General features: G+C 45.3%; 1 long non-coding RNA gene and 1 pseudogene across 5 annotated transcripts in view; one reads left to right on the forward strand and one right to left on the reverse strand.

The window, feature by feature from the left end:
• LOC146188851 (uncharacterized) overlaps positions 1 to 24,321 on the forward strand; it is a 94,637-nt gene that overhangs the window by 41,713 nt on the left and 28,603 nt on the right. The window contains exon 4 of one of the 4 annotated variants that reach the window (XR_014707607.1): positions 19,689 to 22,039. The exons of 2 other annotated variants lie outside the window; for them this stretch is intronic. This is a non-coding gene — a long non-coding RNA (uncharacterized LOC146188851). Of the gene's footprint in view, positions 1 to 9,572; positions 9,712 to 19,688; positions 22,040 to 24,321 lie in introns of those variants that run through there. One more of the 4 variants, XR_014707606.1, reaches the window with a different exon arrangement.
• LOC146188854 (uncharacterized) lies at positions 9,822 to 15,539 on the reverse strand (annotated as a pseudogene). The gene is made up of 3 exons (XR_014707345.1): positions 15,174 to 15,539; positions 13,530 to 13,928; positions 9,822 to 9,848 (listed from the first exon to the last, which is right to left on the reverse strand). The product of XR_014707345.1 is annotated as an uncharacterized LOC146188854 (transcript).

A 24,321-nucleotide genomic window follows, 5' to 3' on the forward strand; every position in this document is an offset into this window, starting at 1 on the left:
TATTTGGTGAAACTTCACAGAATTGTTCAGTTTCTTTTGCTGATTTCAAATATGCAAAAATTTTATTCCTAAGACATTTAGTTCCAGAGACAGAATAATACTAGGAAATTATTGCTATTGTCTGCCCAAACAATAGAGAAATAAATGCTCCTCAGAAATTAATTTTTAATACAGGTGTTGCGAGTACGGGTACCCGGGGAGATGTCCGAGAGAAGTTTACGACTCAGTAGACTCTTTGCGTTTTGTAGCGCAAGCTGCTCCTGATTCCGACAAAGCTACTCCGTAGTTCTAATTTCGGACTGTGCTCAGGCGCATCTTTGACTTAGGACAGCGGGTGTTCGAGCTGTCGCTGGCATCTACAACAGCCGGTCGATGTCGTGGCTAAGGCTGCGAGACTTAGGACAGCGAGGAGCTGTCACTGGCGTCTGCAGCGGCGACTCCGACGACGAGACTTAGGACAGCGGGGAGCTGTCACTGGCGTCTTCGTCGACGGCTCGTTCGGGCGCTTCGGGAGGAGGTCAGGGTCAACCCAAGACTCTCGCTCTCGAACGCTCCCGGACGAGGTTTCTCTGGCCTCGTTTTCTGGTTCTCTTTATACCCCCTTCAGTGCCGAGGGCGTGGGGAGAGGTACTCCCTGCAAAGCGAGGGACGCTGCTTCCTTGCATAACCTTTCGTCCTTTCTATATTTTTGCTTCCCTTTCGACTGTCCTTGCCCTCTCTGTCGGGATGAGCAGCAAGCGCGTTTCTTTATTTCTCTCCACAACTCCCAGGTGGCGTGCGCCACGTTACAATCCTTCCCGGTGGAAAAAGATGGGCAAGTGTCCTCACTCACCTTACAATAATTATCATACATCAAAAGTACAGAAAGTCACATACCACAATGTAAGTCATACACCACAATGTAGCTAGTCACACACCACAATGTAGCACAGAGGTAAATCACCTGTGCGAGAGTTTGGAGTTCGTAAAAATGTTCTGATGTCCACTCAATCTTGTCGCTGTCACAATTAATGTCCTAGAGTCAGTGGATAATTTAGTCACAGCACACTGTCGCCGCGGTCTGAGAGTTTTTGTCCCTGGCTCGCACTGTGGCAGTCTGAGTCACATATACCCGCGCACACTTCTGTCGGTGAGTGAGTCTCGCTAGTTCCGATGATGAGAAAAAACAATAAATGGCACACATGGGCACACACGCAAAGCACTGTCGAATCCAGCCTGCACGGCTAGTAATAGACGAAGTTGTCTCGTCGGGGTGGCACTGCACTGCGGCGTGATCTTGTCCGAAGGGTTGGTTGTTGGGGTGGCACTGTATCTAGTGCATCGAAGAACTCGTCGTCGCTATCCGAGTCGGGTGTAGCAGGGTCCTGTCGGGCCGGGCATTGGGCTTCGCGGCAGGAGACAGCTTGCTTGGTCACCTCGGTCTCGGTCTTCTCGCCGCGGTCAACGTAAGGTTTAAGCCGGCTTACGTTTATCACATCACGGCGTCCACGACGATTCTCAACTTCCCAGTCGCTTTCTGCGGTTTGTCTCACCAACCGGTACGGTCCATGGTATGGATGAAGGAACTTTGAAGTTCGCCCCCGCTTTGCCACTGGTTTTCGTACATAAACGAGATCACCTGCCGTGAGTTGCTGCGTCCGGCGCGTCTTGTCATAGCGCTCTTTGTTAGTCTCCTGTGCCCTCATTTCACGTTCTAGCACCAGCTCCCTTGTTGTGTTCCATCGGCGCAGAAACTCTTCGTTCGAAGGTGCCGTGATACCCTCAGGATTTATCTGGAGCGCTGCGTCGATTGGCAGCGTCGGCTCGCGCCCATATAGCAGAAAGAACGGGGAATAGCCTGTTGTCTCATGTACCGAGGAGTTATAAGCAAACGTCGCGAACGGGAGGAATTGGTCCCAGTCACTGTGGTCGGAGGAGACGTACTGACTTATGATTTCCGCTATAGTTCGATTAAAACGCTCACAGAGGCCATTTGTTTGTGGGTGGTAGGCAGTTGTCCGGGTGTGATTCGTTTCGGTCAATCGAAAGAGTTCCTCCATCATATCGGCTACGAAGTGGCGTCCCCTATCCGTGATAATCTGTTCCGGAGCCCCATGCCGGAGAACTATCGCCTCCAGGAAAGCTTTGGCCGCACACGCTGCAGTGGCTTCTGGCGTAGCGACGGCTTCCACCCACTTGGTGTGGTAGTCGATCATGACGATCACATGCCGATTACCGCCTTACGATGCTGTGAGTGGACCCAAGAAATCCATTCCGATGCGCTGAAACGGCCGTTGGGCTGGTGGCACGGGCTGTAGCAACCCCGATGGTCTGGTGGGCGGGGTCTTCCGCGTCTGACAGTCTGTACACGAAGAGATGTACCTTGTGATATTGTAGAACATCTTCAGCCAAAAGTAGCGCTGGCGAATCTTGTCGAGGGTCCTCTTCATGCCCAAGTGGCCTGCCGTTATGTCATCGTGACAGGACACTAGGATTTCGTGTCGAAGTGACCAAGGTACAACCAGGGCCAATCTTTCTTCCTGGAAGCCTTTTGCTCTCCTGAGCAGCACCCCGTTTTCCAAGCAGAAGGCCCTTGCGGCGCGGCGTATTTTTCTTGAAGCCGGTTCGTCCTGGTGAGTCAGATGTGGGATGATTGGTTTCAGGAAGGGGTCGTCTTGTTGGAGGCTGGCTATGTTAGCTCTTTGCTCCTCAGCAATGAAGAGCGGCATCCGCTCTTCGTCAAAGGGGGCTTCGTCATGGGGAAGTTGTGACAGGGCATCGGAGTTTGAGTTCTTGCTTCCCGGTCTGTGCCGCAAGCTAATGTACTCTTGCAGGAGGAGACTCCACCGTGTGAGGCGACCCCTAGGGTTCTTGGTATTCATAAGCCATGTGAGACTGGCCTGATCTGTGACTACGGTGAACGGGATTCCAAAAAGATAGGGACGGAATTGTCTTGCTGCAAATACTACCGCAAGGCATTCCTGCTCCGTGGCACTGTAGTTTTGCTCAGCTTTGTTCAGATGCCGACTGGCGTGGTTGACGACATGTTCGTGGCTTCCATTCTTCTGGACCAGTACTGCACCGATGCCATATCCGCATGCATCGGTGTCAACCTCTACGGGTAAGCTTGGGTTAAACTGCAGCACCGGTGAACTGGTTAGGTGCTGCTTGAGCTGCTCAAACGCTGACTGGCATTCGTCATTCCATTCCCAGTTTTTCTCCGTCTTTGTAAGTTCAGTGAGTGGTCGGGCAATTCGGGAAAAATGTTTGACGAAGCGTCGGTAGTAATTGCATAGGCCCAGAAAGCTGCGAACTTGTTTCACATTCTTGGGTGCCGCCACCTGAGCGACTGCACATATGTTTTCCGAGTCTGGCCTCACCGTTCTTCCGTCGATGATATGCCCCAGATACTTTATACTGTCGGCAGCTACGTGGCGTTTCTTCGGCTGCAAGCATAAGCCAGCTGAACTAAGGGCATCGAAAACGCACTGCAGATCTCTTAAATGGTCGTCGGCGCTCTTGGAAAAAACGATGTCATCCAGATAAGCAAGGCATACTCTCCATAGCTGACTTGTCAAGACTTTGTTGATCATGCATTGGAAAGTAGCGGGGCATTACATAGTCCAAAGGGCAGCACGTTGAACTCATAGATCCCTGATCCCGTCGAGAACGCTGTTTTCTCTCTGTCTGCTTCTCGTATGGGCACCTGCCAGTATCCCGAGGCCATGTCAAGCGTTGTGAAGAAGCGAGAGCCCTGTAGCCTATCCAAGACGTCGTCTACCCGAGGTAGCGGATGTACATCCTTCTTCGTTATCAGTTGATTTTTCGGTAATCCACGCAGAAGCGCCACGCCCCGTCACGCTTTCGGACGAGTACTACTGGTGACGACCACGGGCTTGTCGACTCTCTGATGACCCCCTTCTCCAACATTTCGCCGACCTGTTCCTCAATGATTCGTCTCTCCATTGCAGAGTTGCGGTACGGGTTCTGTCGCACAGGTTTTGAACCGTTAGTGTCAATCTCGTGTTCGACTATTTCCGTGCGTCCCAAGTTTTGACCGGCGCTGGGGAAAAGGTCATATTCCCTGAGTAGTGCTTCAAATTTTTGTGCCAAACTAGGATCTAGGTTTTCTCTGTATGTAACCTCGCCTACCCCTCCTTTAGGAGCGCTAGGTGGCCCCATGGAGATTTCAACGTTCCGGAGGGGAGTCACTTGCTATGGCATTCCCCTTCACGACAGTCACATTGCTGGCTGTGGGGTTTGCGACACGTATCCGCGTGGTCTGCTCTCTTCTAACGTTGGTCAGCTTTCGTGCTACGCTTGGACGTATCTTTTCTGATAGTTGTTTTAATGGCTCGACGAAGCCTACACCCACTTCTGCGATCGTTACCGGCAATGTAACCTCCGAGAAAGGTGAGACTTGGGTGTCCGCTTGGCAGTACGCCGTGGTCCTATTCTTCATGAGGAGATCTGAATCGTCCAAATTAAGTTTTAGATTCTGTCTGCAAAAAGTGACCGTCCTCTCGGGGAAACTAATCACCATCTCCGAATGTCTGCAAGAGGGAGGCCGCCAGGGATGTCGTACGGAAATGCCTCAAGAACGAGTAGCTGCTCTTGTATCTCGTCCCGACCCACTCTAATGATAAGCTCCACCTCACCAGCAGCGCTGACTAATTTCGTTCACGTCCTTGATGAGTGCCGTACTGGGGCGCATTGCAGCGCCAATTCTTGACACAAAGCTGCGTGAGGCAACATTCACAGATGCTCTGGTATCAATTATCATTACTACGTCCCTGCCGTTGACAGACACTGGGATTGAAATTAGATGGGAGGGGTGATAGGTCGCGCAGATGGAGTTTTCTTGGGCTTCCCGGGGCGTAACTCCTAAGCCCCGACTCGTTAGTTTCCCTGGTATTGAGTTGGGCCGGTTCGCTCTGCTGGTTGCCTGCACTGCCGCATGATGTGGCCGGGCCGCTTGCACTGAAAACAGACCACTTGGCCGGAGAGATTTCTGTTTTGGCGAGACTGGAATCTCCGTGGCGCCGGCAGGGCCATTTTTTCGACAGCCGATGTGAGAGCTTTCATGCTCTCTTGAAGCGCCGCAAGCACTTGGGACGCGTCTGCTGATGCTATCTGTTGCACGGGGCGGCTTTCCCTACCCCCGCTGCCAACGGGCCCACCCGCTGAGCCGGCCGTTCCCTCTCCGATCTCGGGGTGAGATAGGGGCGGGGTTGTTGCGACTAGCCCCGGCAACGCATGCGCGGGTACGGCTGCCATTGCGTGGGCCATAGTGGTTACGTGGGTTAGGCGCTGCAGATGCTGCAGGAAATCCATCGTCTTTTCGGGTTAGAAATGGCCATTTTCTCCATCATAACGGCCGGTAGACCCCGCAGTAGGCATCATACCTTTTCTGCTTCCGTCATTGATGTGTTGGCCCGGGAGCAGAGCTGCAATATGCTGGATACGTACTGCCTTGGTGTTTCCTCTGGGAGTTCGTCTCTCCTGCAGCTGCCTGTAAGCCCAGTCTTGCACGTGTTCCCCGGCAAAGTCCTGTCGAAGGGTCTCCTGCCATTGCTGCCAATTCTCTAGTTGTCGCGTGCCTGACTCCTCCCGTAGGACGGCGTTATACCATCGCTGGGCCTCTCCCGGGAACGCAAATATGATATTATCCGCCTTCTGTGCCTCCGACCAACCGAGCGCCTTCGCGTACCGTACCGTTCGTGCAGGCGGATCCAATCCTCCATGTCCTCGTCTGCTTTACCCTGGAAGCAGGGGGGTGGGCCGTAGGGTCGCGCCCCGCTTTCTGGTGTGCTATGAGAGTTCATTGTCAGAACGGTTTGGCTCCTTAATATCCTCTCGGTGCTCATTGACTCACTGATGAAACGTTTTTGGACGCAATTCTGAAAATGTCAGCAAAGCGGTCATTAATGCTCCGGGGCGTTTCTTCAGAGTCCCTGTCGCACCATTTCTCTGCCGGGTCGATCCGTTCATCGTGAGTTTTAGTGCGCGTGCGTCGGGTGCGACGTTTCTGTCCGGAAGATAGCCAGTCCATATGTGTAACGTAGGTGATTCTGTACCCTGCACCTCCACCGCTTGTCGTGAGTACGGGTACCCGCGAAGATGTCCGAGAGAAGTTCAAGACTCAGTAGACTCTGCGTTTTGTAGCGCAAGCTGCTCCCGATCCCGACAAAGCTACTCCGTAGTTCTAATTTCTTTGACTTAGGACAGCGGGTGTTCGAGCTGTAGCTGGCGTCTACAACGGCCGGTTGATGTCGTGGCTAGGGCTACGAGACTTAGGACAGCGAGGAGCTGTCACTGGCGTCTGCAGCGGTGACTCCGACGACGAGACTTAGGACAGCGGGGAGCTGTCGCTGGCGTCTTCGCCGACGGCTCGTTCGGGCGCTTCGGGAGGAGGTCAGGGTCAACCCAAGACTCTCGCTCTCGAACGCTCCCGGGCGAGGTTTCTCTGGCCTCGTTTTCTGGTTCTCTTAATACCCCCTTCAGTGCCGAGGGCGTGGGGAGGGGTACTCCCTGCAAAGCGAGGGACACTGCTTCCTTGCGTAACCTTTCGTCCTTTCTATATTGTTGCTTCCCTTTCGACTGTTCTTGCCCCCTCTGTCGGGATGAGCAGCAAGCGCGTTTCTTTATTTCTCTCCACAACTCCCAGGTGGCGTGCGCCACGTTACACAGGGTTAGATACAGTAAAGTTGAAGGAATGCAATGTTGGAAATAGTTTTCAAATTGAGCTAAAATTTGAGATTTAGCGGCCCACTGAACTTGGGGCTCACAGCAGTGGCAACTATACAAGAGTTTCAAGATGAAATAAAAACAAATTACAGGTGAAAATAAGAAATCTGCTTCCAGCATTGCATGCATTGTACTTTCAGCTTCACAATGCAAAAGGAATTATAGCTTTAGATACTCCAGGTGCATAGATATCCTTTCAGCAAACATGTAATTCAACTAAAAACACAGTTTTGAGAAAAAGGCAAAAAACGCACAAAACTAATTTTAATGGCTGAAAGCATGAAATATGTACACAACTGCATTAGCAAAGGCTTAATAATTAATAAGCCCCAGATATATAGTCCGAATTGCCTTTGCCACCAACATGGCACTTTCTCAAGGATTGCTGCAGGTGGACACTGGATGCACGCTTGCGTGCCGATTCTCAGCTTCTACGCAAGTCTTTTTCCTGCATACGTTTTGCACTTTCGGCAGTTGGGGTCAGGCTGAGCTCGCTGAGGATGGCTGCCGATATTTTTTTTTGCGTTGCCAGCATTGAACTTTATGATGGCTTCAACTACAGCACCCTCCACTGTAAACAATGAAGCATGGGACTGTTTAGAAGCTAGCGCCCATATCATAGAGTGAAGGCTTTCATTACTTTTTGCGTTTTGCCACGCAAACAACGCTCTAGGAGCTTCTCTTCGGAAAGGCACGCGCATATAGGGGGCAGGGCCTCACAGACGTGGGGAGGCAGGTTGCGGGGATGCCGTATTGTTGGCTCACCCCTGGCCTTTGCCGCATTCTGCTTGCACCACGAGCTAGGTCCTGGGGGGCAAAATGTGTGATTAGCCTTTGTCTCATTAGAGGTGATGTGGTAAAATGTGGCCATCACTGCCTTGTGCATGGCATCCACATCCTTGTGAGTCTTCAGCGCCCATCCATAGTAGGAGCTCATTTTGTTGATGAGGTCATCAGTCAGTTTTCCTCTTCCAATAAGGTTCTCGGAGCCAGAGCCTTTGTGCTTGACCACTGCATTGCGAAGAACTGTACCCATGTGCTTTTGGACGTGGTTTACACGGTCTTTTTTTTTCCATGGGTATGTACCCATAAACCTTCTGTTCCTCCTAGGCAAGATGCGTCCTGCTGTCCCCATCAAAAAGTACCGTTGTGTACCTCAGGTTGTGGCACTCAAGTGACCTCTTGAAAAGTATGAGTGCAGCCTCCACTTTCATTTCTCCTGGCTTCTTTGAAGTATTTTTTTGGCAGAGATGGGTTGCCTACTTTGCTTGATAAGGGCCCGACTCACATCCAGCACAGTAATTGCGGAATACAACGAATCAAGCACCAAGCTACTGAAGAGCTCAGTCACCATGCTGATGCTGATATGGGACGAGTGCCCGCGTGTCATCCATGATCCATCCTAGGAAACAAATGTTTCCTGGATTACTGACATTGAATTCGACGTACAACTTGCGAACCGACTGCGCGCATTCGATCGGGAGTTTTTCAGCCGCACGACTGGCAGCAGGCATCAGCTTGTTTTTGACATAAGCGTGCCACATTTTTGTATGCAGGCCGCAATGGCTGATATTCATTTCAGAAAATACATCATTTAAAGCTGTTTGGCGGCAGCCAGTAGCCTGCATTGCCCGTGCAGCAAGCACGTTAACTACGAAGGGGTTCTGTTTTTGAGCGCCCTCGACGCTCAGCGAACTCCACGATGACGTCTCGCCGCAGCCTTCACACACAAAATGCAACTTGAATGCAAGTCTGTATTCTCGCTCATCTCTAATTAGTTTTATATAGGGGTGTGCGAATAGTACTTTTTCCAAACCGAATCGAATACAAATAGTGCACTCTTGCTATCGAATCGAATACGAATAATGTAGCTAAAAAGCGAATTGAATATGAATCGAATAGTGAAAGCAGCGAATCGAATACGAATCGAATAGTGAAAGCAGCAAATCGAATACGAATCGAATAGTGAAAGCAGCAAATCGAATACGAATCGAATACTCTGCAAGTTATGTTCATATCATTTGTACGTTGATTACAAAACATTAAAAGTGTCTGAAATTCAATTTTATTCAAAATGCTGTTTGATATATAGTTCACAACCATGTACAGTTGTGTCAACCTTGACTACAGCCGAGATAAAGCCTAAATATTTAAAAGCAAAAAGATTGCACAGAGCCATAAGCAAAAGAAAATAGCACTCAGTAAAGTCAAGTGGAGTTGGCAGGAGTTAATAAAATTACTAGATGCAGCTTGGATAGAAGTACAGCCTGGCACTATAGAATGCACAACTAGAAATTGAGTACTGTCAACATGGCATCAGTCAAACAACATCACATCAACTAAGACAAGACTTTCTCAGACTAGTCATCAAAAATTTTAAAAATGCTTGACTAGATTAAGGCTCTAACACTGCGGGGAAATCGCACAGAAAATGCAGATACATGTCTAGATTAATCTGCAGTTTTTATTTGAGCCTTTAATGACTAGGACTGAAACTTGTTGCAACAGTTATGAGAAACGACCATTCACAAAGATAAAATTTGATATCCCAAAAGGTGGAACATTAGAAGTAGTGCAGATGCAGTGAAACAAAGCGCATTTCACAAAGATTTAAATGAGTATATGGAACACTGGGCATGTTGCAATGGCAGCACTATACGTAAAAAAAGTGTTTTAACTATGGGAACAAAATAAAGGCAGTCTTGTGCATCATAATGTAACTAGGGATATTCACCAACAAATGGTTCTGGACTGTAAAATCGCACATTTCCATGCGAATGGACCGTGTCGCGGCCACGCTGAAGCATGTAGGCTCCCTAAGACGGTGATCTCTGCTTCTCGCCCAGGTTTATTGCGGAAGCAAGCTGTGCCTGCTCGGAGCTGACGCTGCCTTCGCGAGAATGGTCAGAGGTAACCGAGACGTTAATTCGTGCCAGTTATTGGAAAAGTATTAGAAAATTATTTGAAAATTTGCGAAGATATTCGAACAGTTTCGAATAATTTTCAATTTCCACTATTTGATTCGTTTAACGAATCGAATATTATGATATTCGATTCGATATTTGAAAATTTTGAATATTTGCACACCCCTAGTTTTAGAGCACCACAACACATTTTGCACTCTGCAAGTGATGCAAGCAAATCGTTCAACAAATATAAACTCACGAAGGAGAACGAAGTTCCGCCGAGTGGTTGGGTCCCAGTGTAGGCACTGTCAGAAGTTCTCTCTTCCAGTCCGTTGCCGCATTTTAAGCCAGCTGTTCGAGCTTCTCTGCTGCTTTCTTTTGCTGCTCTTCAGTTTCTGAAGGCTGTAGAAATGCCGTGTCGTGGCGTACGCAGCTGTTGCCAGAGCTACTTTCGGCCGTCGAGCACTTTACGCCTACAGTGGCTGCTCTGATGTCGGCTTCTACGCCACCGTCACCAGACGCAGGTTTATCGGCTTGTGCGTCCCGCGGTGTCCTCTTCGTGAAGCTTTTGCTCCGTGAACGGTTTTGTTTTTTACCAAACTTGTTTGTGGAGCGAAATTTCGCCAATGGTTGATACATCGCATACTGCTTTGATCACAACACAGAAAGAAAATGGCTCTGCCTTGCGTGCTGCGGCTGCCATTGAGCGCGTCCGTGCAGACGACAGAGGCTGATTCAGCCAATCGGGTAGTACGCTCATGTCACATACCTCGAGTAACAAATAAGATTGCGCTTTGGGACCTTCTTTTGGTGTTTTTTTTTCTATGGCCAATGAACAGGCGAGGACGTCGATGGCAGGAATTTGTAGAGGGAAAGCTGCTGATTCAATCGAGACCAAGATGGCTCCAGTAGAATGGATGAAACAGGAGCTGCGCGATGCAGGAAAATTGCCATTTTGGCATCGAATTCGGTTGAAATTCTGTCAATAGTGACACTATAAATCATTCTTGCGAGCAAAATACTGAGCTTAGAAGTGTGAAAGTTTGCAGACGGGTGCAGAACTGACTGAAGGCTTCGAAAATCACATTTTCAAAAAATTTATTTTTTATCAATTTTTTGGTTTCTAAACCCTTTGTCCCCCCTTAAGCGATTACCCCCTAGCAGACATGGGCTAGTCAGGCTCGTCACAAGCTGGCTCTTAATTCTGGCCCTTGAGCTGTCCAGTTCATGTATTTTGTGGCTTTCAGTGTTCAGTTTGCAGCCACTAGGACTCATCCAACAGAAATTTTAGATGAGACTGATGCTGTTGTGTGCACTAAAATACCACTCGCTTTGTTGACATTTGTCCAGGCACAAAAGTAGATTTATTTCTGAGAGATCTGGTTGAAACCTGAGACTCCCTAATTATGAAATAGCCAATACCACAAAGTGATGTAAAATGACATAAGTGAAGACTGTGATTGCTGGTATCAAGTGGCGCAGCCTAGCAGCAACTGTGAAAACTCTGCCACAGGCCTTATGAGCTTTCCCTACATTGTTAGATCATTTATGTTTGCACCAGCTTTAATATGGATCACATTCCCAATTGCAACTCGGAAAAACTGCTGTCCACACTTGGCCCAATACAGCATGTGAAGCTTTAGGGCTGCGGTGGTGTGCCTAGCAGGATAGGCCAAGCACCCAGAAAGCAGCATTTGGAGCAAGCCGGGCTATTGGTGCAGCAGTCGCTACCGAGCCACTGTCATGATTGACGACGAGTAGGCTTCCATGTAGAAATGAAAATTATGTAACAACTGTATTTGTAGCACTAGCTGTGCAGTCCATTTGTGGAGACTCATGCAACATTAGCTTGCCAAAGCTTTTTTCCTTCTCGCAGATGTGTGCCAATGAATGTCACATTAGAAACACCTAGATGGGCACTTTTCTCTGCTGTTCTGTACCGGTAAATCGAAGTGTGTCAACAATGGAACCATGCGGGCATGCAAAGTGCATAGCTGCAAAGTACTGGGTAATTGGCAATCAACTGGAGAAATATCCTGAAGTGGACGCCGTTGATCAGTTAAAACTGCTATACATGATATTGCGGTTGATAGAATTGCTTTTAACCACACCGAAGTCGTCTTAAGAAAAGCAAAATAAAATTAAATGCCAGGTCATATCTCAGAAAAGTTATGGTAGACATATTTTTTATATGGCTTAACATTGTCAGCCAATTGGTTTAGACGACAGAAGGCAAAAATTACTTTTACGCACTGATTTTCAACGCAAATTACATAAATGTTTTTAAGCTTACCATGGGATAGGGGCATGCAACTGTCTCCTTTCCTGCTGTCTGTTTTTGAGCCTTTTCATGAATGACTTCAAGGCGTTGCACAAGCTTCGAAGACTGAAATGTGGCAGTAAGGCAGTCGACACTCACAACGAATCTAGTGCATGAAAAACAAAGCTCAAGTGTTGAGAAACATTACACATAAATTGCAGCAACTTCATTTTTATAAAGAGAAATTTATATGGTGACATCTTGCTGTCTCCATGACAGCTTGCACTGTTCACATAACTGAACACATCTCTCACTGCAGCCTACATAGATGTATCGGTAACGATGAACTTGTCATTCAGTTTGTAATTGTTTTGCAATAACTGCTTTGCTTTCATGTTGCAGCAAAGCCTTGTAGCACTGCAAACTCAAATCACTGCTGACTAACCTTGAAAATTGTCCAAACTTGCCAATTGTTGCTTGAGAGCTTCATTTTCAGTACGGAGCAGTTCATTCTCTGTAACCTGTCAACATCAACAGAAGATGGAGTGCTTGGTGGGTCTGGCTGAAATAACATTTTTTACACTTGATGACAACACTCCTTGCCACTGCACTATGTATAATACTAAAATAACTAGGCATAGCTCCGTAAGTAATAAAAATTAAAAATTTTAAAAACACTTGCAATTTTTAATTGCATTTCCAAGAATATTTAAAAATGAGAAAATGAAAGTGTGTCATTTTTGTTGCTATTTAAAGGATATCGACTTGCTCTTGGGGATTCGGAAATAGCCATTTTGATTTCCTAGATTTGTGTTTAAATAACCAATGCTACAGCTGATGAAGCTGCGTTCTTGCAAAATAGCTACTGAAGCCTTCCTGTTGCCTGCATTAAAATGCATGACTGCCTCAGCCACAGCAGCTTGAACAGTATACAGCGATGCGTGGCGCTCCTTTGGTGCCAGGGCCCAGATCAGAGAGTGTAGGCTCTCATTGCTATTTTTGGGTTTTACCCCTATGGCACCGCTCCAGAAGCTTCCTCTCTGACAGTCGCTCATAAACTAGACGCAACGCTTTCCACATATGGGTTGGAAGGTTGTAGCTGTGCTTCGGAGGCTCACCTCGGGCTGCTACCGCATTGTGCTGGAACCAAGCGTCAGGTCCTGATGTGCACAAACTATGGTCAAATATCTCATCATTAGAAGTAACATGATTGTATGTTGTTATCACAGCCTTGTGGGTTGCCTCGACATCCCCCTTATGAGATTTTAATGCCCAAGCATAGTGTGAGCTCAGCTTTGTCATCAGGCTCCCTGTAAGTTTCCCTTTGCCTCCAAGGTTCTCCGTTCCCTTTGTTCTTTGAGAGCAAAGTCTGCACCTTGATGTATCCATATACATCTGCCTGCAGCGCAAAAAAAGCATGGCTGTCGCCATCTGACGACATAGTAGTGTAGCGAAGGCCATTCTTCTTCAGAGACCTCTCAAAAAGTATTAGGGCTGCCTCAACTTCGATTTCGCCTGCTTTTTTCTGTGTGCTTTTTTTGACAGGTGCCCAGCCCTCTAGGCTTGGTAAGATGGGTCACTTTCTTTGGGACCTTGCTCGCAGTCAACACATAAATTGCATAAAACAACATCGTCACTATGAAGGTACGGTATTCCAGGCCATGCATCTCTCTGCTCATTTTGAACCATTCCACAATGATTTCAGCTTCCATAGCACCTGAGCTTGCAGTCCAATTTTTATAGCAAGCATGCTCTTAGACCTCCTTCTGTTCCCTTGTGTAGTACTCACAGGTACTACACAGTTTGTTTCTCACAGCCAGGTAAAGCAGCTTCTGCGTGCATTCTCCAATGACTACTGCAACCCCAGAATTTGCTGAATATCTGTGGCCATGGCTTCTGTGTGACCAGCCGCCGTCAACTACCACAGTGATGCATGGGGTGGTCTGATCCTCACAGAACTCACCTGCTTCAGCAGCCAGCATTCGCTCCTCCTGGCCAGCTTTGAGCATCTGATCAATGAGCACATTCTTCCAATGCTGGAAACAGAACAGGTGGATCATATGAGTAAAGAAATTACCACACACAAGGCATAGTGCACAAACATTGTAAAGTGCACGTTAATAGGTGATTCATGCTTTCAAAGTGCAAATGACAAGTACAAAAAGACAGGCCTTGACAGAAAGCACGTGGTACATATCTCCAAGTGACATGACCAAATGCAAGCCCTGTGCTTCCACACCAGCAGCTTGCATGTGGTGGACTTCCCTGTGCATTGTTTACGACCTAAGCTTCGGGCTTCTGTTTGGTGGGAAGAGCTAAGTCAGTTACAAGTCAGGTGTGCAGTAGCAAATGACCCAAAGAGAACTGGTTTCAACCCTCTACCCAATGTCTATTGCCTGCTTCTGTGATGCCACTATGTAGGGTCAGTGCCTCATGTTTACTCTACTATTTTGTCATTGTCACTTTTACTGTTCGAATGCACAAATATGCCTCTCAAATACATCATTTGTGGCTCAACAGCAGTTTAGTTATCTCTGAAAAAAAAAAAGAAAGAAAGAAATTTGCAGAAGTGTCTTTACAGATTCTGCTGTCTGAAAGGTTGTGGCATCGTATACAACGTACGACTGCTTTCCCATGCCTCAGCACAGGTTTTACATTGCGACTACAACACCAGACTATTGCCAAAGAGGAACACAAGCATGCTTGTATATGAGTAAGAGCCCATGTCTGACTACCTATAAATGCTTTCCTCACCGCTTTCTCTTTTATACATTATGGTATCACGAGCTACAACACTGAGGAAAGCAATGCTAACAGTGCAAATATGTGCTAAGATTCCATTTCATGCTTGCTGTAAGTCATACCTGTGGACACATGTGCTTACAGTTATGAGGCAAAACAAGGCATGCAGTGCAGAAAAATGAGCAGCCTATTGCTAGCATGACAAGTCCAGAAGCACGTTTTCCGCTCCTCCCCCCAAATGCATGGTTAGCTGGGGTGTCGAGCCTGTTTCCAAAGACACTAGTAGTAATGAAACATACCATTTTTTATATTATTATTTTAAGCTATATTTATATCTTTAGCAAAATGGATGGGCAGGTAGTAAAACACTCAAAAATATGCTTCCTAAATGCAGAGATATCCAAGAAGTTTTGTTCATTTGACGTATGAACAACTGTCCCCAAACGTCAATGCTTAGAATTAATGCAGACATGCCGAGCACATTTGTAAACAATAGTTTGAAAAACAAAAGCATTTTATAAGAATATGCATCGTCCTACCTTTCCAATGCAGTCCTCCCTGCGCATAAATGCTCCTTTGCTCATGACTGGGACTTCAATAACTGACATCACCTCCTCCATGTGAGAATGGCCACACCCTATGCTCATAAATGCCCAGACAGCAGCATCATTGACACCAAGCTGCAGGTTGTCTGCAAGGGGCGTTGGTTCTTGAACAGGGTCTGTAGTGACCTTTCTGACCTCATCACAGCTACGTCACTGAAAGGTCAGCTCAGACCACAGTCCTACTTTTCGCTCTTTTTGAAAGACAAAGCCTCCTTCTTTTAACTGAGGACAATTATGAGGGTCAAGGTGCCGTATGGCAGCAATGAAGTGTGTTAGTGACACCACCCTCCTTCCCGCCATGGCCCGAGACTGGCGTCTCCACTGCGCTCCCCTGTGTTTCAAAGGAGACGTCTGGCAAGGGCTCGTTGTTAACTCCTTCTGCATCTGTGAGGCCTATATTAGGTTCCACACGTGAAGCAGTGCCCATTTCTGCGCTACCTCTGCTGGTGCTGATTTCTGGCATGCCTGCTTCGCTCCTGAAATATAAAGTTAACTCTTTTAGTGGTAACATATGATGGCATTCCTAAAAACTCATGGGTGTACTGCAGTGAAATAAACCTTACAAATGAAGCCGATAGTGGTCTTGAAAGGGAATTGGGAAACATGCAGCCGCCAAAGGCAACCGTTCAGTGGTATCACGAAGTAATGAAACCATAAATTGTTGCCCATGCTCATAAGCGTGCAGTCTCATTGACTAGAATAAACAGATTGTCCATTTATTGAAAATTCCGTAGAAGACGTGGTAAAGCTGTTTCGTACAAATCCTTGCTGTGTTCCACATCTAGCGAATGCTACCCTCACAGAGTAGCTATAATCTACTTTCCCCTTGTGAAGTTTTTATAATTTTGGTAGCATTGGACAGGTGCTTTGCATTAGATTCATTCTGTTTATTTTTTCATTTCGCTCATATGTTGTTATACTTAGCAATAGTAAAAGCACAAGGGGCATAAAAGTGATAAGAGCAGGTTAATTATTTTCACACTTCATCTAATTTGTCTTTTGATGGCTTTTGCTTTCTACTAACCCTATAATGTGGAATAGAAATGATGGCTATCAGTGTTCTCGAGTCAGCCTAATATTTATGGACAGCAGCCATGATAAGGGTTTGATGTTCGCAAGGCTAGTGCGGTAGACATGTATGACTACAAGTGTTTATCCATACAGAAGTAATTATGCTTTCCGTAACTAAATTAGTGCAGGTTAGTTATAATCACTCGTACCATGCCCGCCGATACTGTGCTGTTTTGGCAGTTTGCATCATTTTTTTGACCTGGGGTGCCTAATTTCTCTACCTCTTGGTACAGCCACACACAACATAAATTGTTTGCCTTATTCAAGGCAGGCTTTGTTCTTAATTGTGTCAAAAGAAATGCAATGGCTAGTGCACAGAACACAAAGTTATCATCTGGGGAACAAGGGTGCCTATCACTTCCATTGCAAGTTTTGCTCTCTATGCACTTTTTCAACACTTCAGCCAATAAAAAGTCAGCAGAGGTGAGGCTTTTTTCACCGCTAGTTCAAAATGCGATGGGGTGAATAACAACTTTTCTTAAACATCTGATTTTGTGTCTGCAGTGTGAATGCATTCTTCCAGCAAAAGACTAGAAAATCATTTTCACTGAGCAAGGAAAAAACTCGGCATTGACAAGCACACTTCTCCTGCAACAGTTATGTAATACATATGAAAAAATTCGTCTCGACGTCCAAAACTCAACATATATTTCTTTGAAGCACAATACTGGCCACAATTGAGGTTTTACTCACGTAATGAACCCAGTTTTCTAACAAACAAGTTTCACATAAATTGAGGGGGGCCTTCAATATGCGAGGGGAAAACTTCCAATCAACATTTCTGCGAGTGAAAATGTTATGTCTGCCCTCCCGCCTGCTGACCCGTCCATGCGTACACCCATACATCAACAAACGGCGCGGTCAGCTGCGTTCGTGCCGTTCAGCATCGTTCGCTTCTAAGATGTTTGCTGCATCACGGTGAGTTACGATGATTTGGTCGCCGGCGATAACCAATCGTGGCGACTGACGGTTACAGCGCAGGACGATTACTATGTATTTAATGCGATGTTAGATATGGTTTGTTTGTTTGATACAGGTTGGGCATTTCGTTCTCGATCTCAAATTCAAAAAAGCGCTTGAGGAGCTCGAGGTCCTGCCTCCACCATGGCATTTCACCTCCGAGCCCCGAGCGCCCGCCGACTTTGTAGGCACACACGGCGCACAGCAGTGCGCTGAGCAAGCCATCCTCACTTCTGCCAAGGGCGCACAGCCAATTTCGCCGAGCGTGCCGCACCCGCAGGCGCTCTCGTCCAAATACAGCGTGATGTTATCAGTGAGCTGCCGTGGTCTGCGCTGCGAACGGAGCGAAACTGCGGTAATGAAATATAGTGCGTAGATCTCAAGACAAAAGTGGGTTCATTATGCGAGTAAGTAAACTATGCGAGTAATTACGGTACATGCATGAAGATAACAACACTACAAGAAAATTTAACAAAGCAAAGGCGAGTTTAGGATGTGCGTTCTCCTTTATGACATAGGTTTCTGACTTCCATTTTAAAAAGTTTATACTTGGCATGTGCAAGCAGAATCTGATTGCGAAGTGCAAAACGCATAGAGGTCCAAAATGCTCGTTTTCCGGAACAAAACTTTTCATGACCAAATAAGGGCTGCCTTTCCATTCGTCGATTCAGCAGTGTGATGACTCTTTCCACATCGCACCGATAGCCTAATCATGAAAAAAAAAGTCCTACTCTCTCACAGTTTTCCAGCCGCATCACCGGGCGCCAATGCTGAATAGTTTTACTTTCACCTGTGCCTTCATCTGCCCGGCCACCCATCTGCCCCACAGAACAAAAACGTAAACAGAACAGAAGAGCAATATAATGTATTGGACCTCTTACCTCAAATTTTCTTCTTTTTGCAAAAGCAGCTCTTGGCGGCGGAGAGGTGCTCTTGTGTGCGAAGACAGAAGGCACAGCACCGGTTTTCAATCGCGCAGATTTGATCGGTATCCCAAAAGATCCCATCAACGACAAGCTTTGGTGATAGTCACTGTCGCGAAAATCATCTGAGCAGATCACCGACGATTTTGTTGGCTTGAAATCCTTCCTCTTGACCGCAGCAACCCAAAGCGCCGATAGCTTGCGCTCCTTTGGGAATTTATGAAATGCGACATCCTCTCGGCCGCCAGTGTTCGTGCAGCCATAGGCTGCGCAGAACCACGGCATGGTCGTTCTTTTCGTGAAGAACGGTGCAAGATGCACTTAAAAAGCTTGCGGTAACGTTCGCAAGAAGAAAACAAGCGCAAGACAAGAAAAAGGTTGCACTGCGTAGCCTGCAAGCGACAGGTGATGCACGGCCTGCTTGGGCAATAGAAGCAGAACAGAGGTAGACGCCGTCCTTGACGTCACTACCGCTTGTCGTACTTCTGTCGTCTGCTACTGACATCCCCCCTCCAGCACTGTGCACTGCGGAGAAGCCTGAACGGGGTAGCAACTTTAATCGATGATTACGTCACTATTTCAAAAGCTAAAGCCAAAATATTTCGTATACTTAACATACAAACCCTGCAGATTCGACCCTCTGAAGCGCATCAAATTCTAAAACTGGTGCAGCTTCCCTTTAAGGCACGGCTTGAAATTCAGGAGCAGACAATTTCAAACGAAGAGTGCAAGTACACACATACCAACATTGTTACTTACCCAAAGACCTAGGAGTTATGAAATCAATGTATTAACGTAAAATTAGCTATCGCAGGCATTTCATAGATAAAATTAAAACTTTCCCAAGCATGCAGCCAAGCAACTTGCACTATAGGTTAGAAACTAGTTCTGTAGTCAAAGCTTTGCTCATTGTGATCTTTGCGATGGCATACACGATTCCTTGTACAAATCATATCTGAGCATTTTCATTGCATATATGCATGCATTTATTTGTATTTAGAATAAAGACTGGCGCCTTCTTAATTTGGCGAACAACTACCATAATAATGTTTTGGAGGCAAAGGGTATTGTAGATAACTTGACCATTACTGCACAAACCTCTTGACTTTGTAACTATAAAACAATTTCTCCATTTTTCTTGAATGTTATGCAGCAGGCCCTCTAGGTCAGGTACCATAAGCTGGCATACATCTAGGCCGTAAGTCTCCAGTACAGCTTCAAGTGCTTGCGAGATGAAACATCCAGCAGCGTTAGGCCTTCTTAGATCTGCTTTTTTGCGCCCCTCATTGATTTTATACCTTTGTTGAGTAGCATTGCACTTTGTTGCGATTTCTATTTTTCATTTTGCTGCTCAAGGCTAAGACACTTAGCCTCACAGTAAAGATGGTGTCTCTGAGCTCATTTCTGGCCTTTTCCAAAACCATTTCCATTTTCTCGAGCCCTTCTTGTAGAGCAGAAATTATATTCTCTGTGAATTCTTCTTTTCTCGTTTCAGGTGGGCTATATTGAAACTCGAAATCAATATTTATGTACTTCTTCTTGTTTGAGAAGTACACTTTTATGGCCTGTCAAACCTCAGTAGAGCCTATCGGCACCAATGCACCGCAACGCAATTCGGTCCTCAAATTATATGCCATAATGGAAAGCCTAACGTTCAGTGGCAAAAATGATTAAACAGTTTTGAAGTGATCTTTTTTTTAAAATCCTTTCCTGTCGTCTTTATAGCTGTCCCCACTGGTAAGTTCTTGGCCATTTCACAGAACTATAAAAATAAATGAAAAATAGGAAAGCAACCAGAGTATGTTACGGTAGGTCTTGCAAGGTCACACATTTTGCAGAACAAGACGAAACATAAGAAAGCAACAAATAGAGCTGTCTCAGAATAAAAACTTATAATAGGATTACCATACACCAGAAGTCATCTTTGTCATGAAGAAAACCTATGGTTTCATGAGTAAATACACTTGGAAAACTCTTACAAGAGTGGAGACTTCCGACATGTTACCACACCCTTAAGTCGTACTGGAAGCTCGCTCAATAGCGACCGTGCTTTCAAGTTTCATTTTCTGCACAGGCCATGCAGACAGAAATTTGAGCCTCAAAAAGGCTGCTTCCTCACAGAGTAGCCAATTTTGTCCAAATAGTTGGCTCTTGCCGTTAAGAACACTTCAAAAAACGTTCTGCTTAACGTTCCCCTTGAGTAAGCGCGCTTGATCATCGGTGGTGTAATTAAGAGCTTTTCTGGGTTTCATAAGGAAATTTTCACATGCAGGTGTCTGTTCGACGGTTTCCCAAGTAAAGTTCACTTGCGGAGGATGTCATTTATCTGAAAGGTTGGGGGAGAGGTGGTGGTGAAACCAAAAGTGGAAAACTTAAACAGTCTGATCAATATGTTTGTTTTGTTGTTTGGCAACCTATCAGAAAAATCTGCATGTTATCTCATAAAATAAAAATATTCTGCTGCAATTATGAAGGCAGTTTCATTTTCTGCACAGGCCATGCAGACGGAAATTTGAGCCTCAAAAAGGCTGCTTCCTCACAGAGTAGCCAATTTTGTCCAAATAGTTGGCTCTTGCCGTTAAGAACACTTCAAAAAACGTTCTGCTTAACGTTCCCCTTGAGTAAGCGCGCTTGATCATCGGTGGTGTAATTAAGAGCTTTTCTGGGTTTCATAAGGAAATTTTCACATGCAGGTGTCTGTTCGACGGTTTCCCAAGTAAAGTTCACTTGCGGAGGATGTCATTTATCTGAAAGGTTGGGGGAGAGGTGGTGGTGAAACCAAAAGTGGAAAACTTAAACAGTCTGATCAATATGTTTGTTTTGTTGTTTGGCAACCTATCAGAAAAATCTGCATGTTATCTCATAAAATAAAAATATTCTGCTGCAATTATGAAGGCAGTTTCATTTTCTGCACAGGCCATGCAGACGGAAATTTGAGCCTCAAAAAGGCTGCTTCCTCACAGAGTAGCCAATTTTGTCCAAATAGTTGGCTCTTGCCGTTAAGAACACTTCAAAAAACGTTCTGCTTAACGTTCCCCTTGAGTAAGCGCGCTTGATCATCGGTGGTGTAATTAAGAGCTTTTCTGGGTTTCATAAGGAAATTTTCACATGCAGGTGTCTGTTCGACGGTTTCCCAAGTAAAGTTCACTTGCGGAGGATGTCATTTATCTGAAAGGTTGGGGGAGAGGTGGTGGTGAAACCAAAAGTGGAAAACTTAAACAGTCTGATCAATATGTTTGTTTTGTTGTTTGGCAACCTATCAGAAAAATCTGCATGTTATCTCATAAAATAAAAATATTCTGCTGCAATTATGAAGGCAGTTTCATTTTCTGCACAGGCCATGCAGACGGAAATTTGAGCCTCAAAAAGGCTGCTTCCTCACAGAGTAGCCAATTTTGTCCAAATAGTTGGCTCTTGCCGTTAAGAACACTTCAAAAAACGTTCTGCTTAACGTTCCCCTTGAGTAAGCGCGCTTGATCATCGGTGGTGTAATTAAGAGCTTTTCTGGGTTTCATAAGGAAATTTTCACATGCAGGTGTCTGTTCGACGGTTTCCCAAGTAAAGTTCACTTGCGGAGGATGTCATTTATCTGAAAGGTTGGGGGAGAGGTGGTGGTGAAACCAAAAGTGGAAAACTTAAACAGTCTGATCAATATGTTTGTTTTGTTGTTTGGCAACCTATCAGAAAAATCTGCATGTTATCTCATAAAATAAAAATATTCTGCTGCAATTATGAACGCAGTTTCATTTTCTGCACAGGCCATGCAGATGGAAATTTGAGCCTCAAAAAGGCTGCTTCCTCACAGAGTAGCCAATTTTGTCCAAATTTGGCGTGGTGTAATTAAGAGCTTTTCTGGGTTTCATAAGGAAATTTTCACATGCAGGTGTCTGTTCGACTGTTTCCCAAGTAAGGTTAACTTGCCGAGGATGTCATTTATCTGAAAGGTTGGGAGGGAGAGGTGGTGGTTAAACCAAAAGTGGAAAACTGAAACAGTCTCACCAATATTTTTGTTTTGTTGTTTTGCAACGTATGAGAAAAGTCTGCATGTTATCTCATAAAATAAAAATATCCTGCCTCAAATATGCAGGCAGCATTTCTCTATAAACAGTTCAAGTTTAGTGAAGGACCAAGTTGAAAGTGTTAGATATCACATTCGACATTGTTCAGGTCAAGGCACGGCTTGAAATTCAAGAGCAGACAATTTCGCACGAAGAGTGCAAGTACACACATACCAACATTGTTACTTACCCAATGACCTAGGAGTTACGAAATCAATGTATTAACGTAAAATTAGCTATCACAGGCATTTCATAGATAAAACAAAAGCTTTCCCAAGCATGCAACCAAACAACTTGCACTATAAGTTAGAAACTAGTTCTGAGTCAAAGCTTTGCTCATTGTGATCTTTGCGATGGCATACACGATTCCTTGTACAAATCATATCTGAGCATTTTCTTTGCATATATGCATGCATTTATTTGTATTTAGAATAAAGACTGGCGCCTTCCTAATTTGGCAAACAACTACCATAATAATGTTTTGGAGGCAAAGGGTATTGTAGATAACTTGACCATTACTGCACAAACCTCTTGACTTTGTAACTATAAAACAATTTCTCCATTTTTCTTGAATGTTATGCAGCAGGCCCTCTAGGTCAGGTACCATAAGCTGGCATACATCTAGGCCGTAAGTCTCCAGTACAGCTTCAAGTGCTTGCGAGATGAAACATCCAGCAGCGTTAGGCCTTCTTAGATCTGCTTTTTTGCGCCCCTCATTGATTTTATACCTTTGTTGAGTAGCATTGCACTTTGTTGCGATTTCTATTTTTCATTTTGCTGCTCAAGGCTAAGACACTTAGCCTCACAGTAAAGATGGTGTCTCTGAGCTCATTTCTGGCCTTTTCCAAAACCATTTCCATTTTCTCGAGCCCTTCTTGTAGAGCAGAAATTTTATTCTCTGTGAATTCTTCTTTTCTCGTTTCAGGTGGGCTATATTGAAACTCGAAATCAATATTTATGTACCTCTTCTTGTTTGAGAAGTACACTTTTATGGCCTGTCAAACCTCAGTAGAGCCTATCGGCACCAATGCACCGCAACGCAATTCGGTCCTCAAATTATATGCCATAATAATGGAAAGCCTAACGTTCAGTGGCAAAAATGATTAAACAGTTTTGAAGTGATCTTTTTTTTAAAATCCTTTCCTGTCGTCTTTATAGCTGTCCCCACTGGTAAGTTCTTGGCCATTTCACAGAACTATAAAAATAAATGAAAAATAGGAAAGCAACCAGAGTATGTTACGGTAGGTCTTGCAAGGTCACACATTTTGCAGAACAAGACGAAACATAAGAAAGCAACAAATAGAGCTGTCTCAGAATAAAAACTTATAATAGGATTACCATACACCAGAAGTCATCTTTGTCATGAAGAAAACTTATGGTTTTATGAGTGAATACACTTGGAAACCTCTTACAAGACTGCAGACTTCTGACATGTCACCACACCCTTAAGTCGTACTGGAAGCTCGCTCAATAGCGACCGTGCTTTCAAGTTTCATTTTCTGCACAATCCATGCAGACGGAAATTTGAGCCTCAAAAAGGGTGCTTCCTCACAGAGTAGCCAATTTTGTCCAAATAGTTGGCTCTTGCCGTTAAGAACACTTCAAAAAACGTTCTGCTTAACGTTCCCCTTGAGTAAGCGCGCTTGATCATCGGTGGTGTAATTAAGAGCTTTTCTGGGTTTCATAAGGAAATTTTCACATGCAGGTGTCTGTTCGACGGTTTCCCAAGTAAGGTTCACTTGCAGAGGATGTCATTTATCTTAAAGATTGGGAGGGAGAGGTGGTGGTGAAACCAAAAGTGAAAAACTGAAACAGTCTCATCATTATGTTTGTTTTGTTGTTTTGCAACCTATGAGAAAAATCTGCATGTTATCTCATAAAATAAAAATATTCTGCTGCAAATATGAAGGCAGCATTTCTCTATAAGCAGTTCAAATTTACTGAAGGACCAAGTTGAAAGCGTTAGATATCACATTGTACAGGGTTAGGCACGGGTTTAAATTGAAGAGCAGACAATTTCACACCAAGAAACAGTGCAAGTACACATACCAACATTGTAACTTACCTAAA

Source organism: Amblyomma maculatum, chromosome 5, assembly GCF_055883805.1.
Source record: "Amblyomma maculatum isolate TAMU_Amacu chromosome 5, ASM5588380v1, whole genome shotgun sequence".
Taxonomy (NCBI): Eukaryota; Metazoa; Arthropoda; class Arachnida; order Ixodida; family Ixodidae; genus Amblyomma; species Amblyomma maculatum.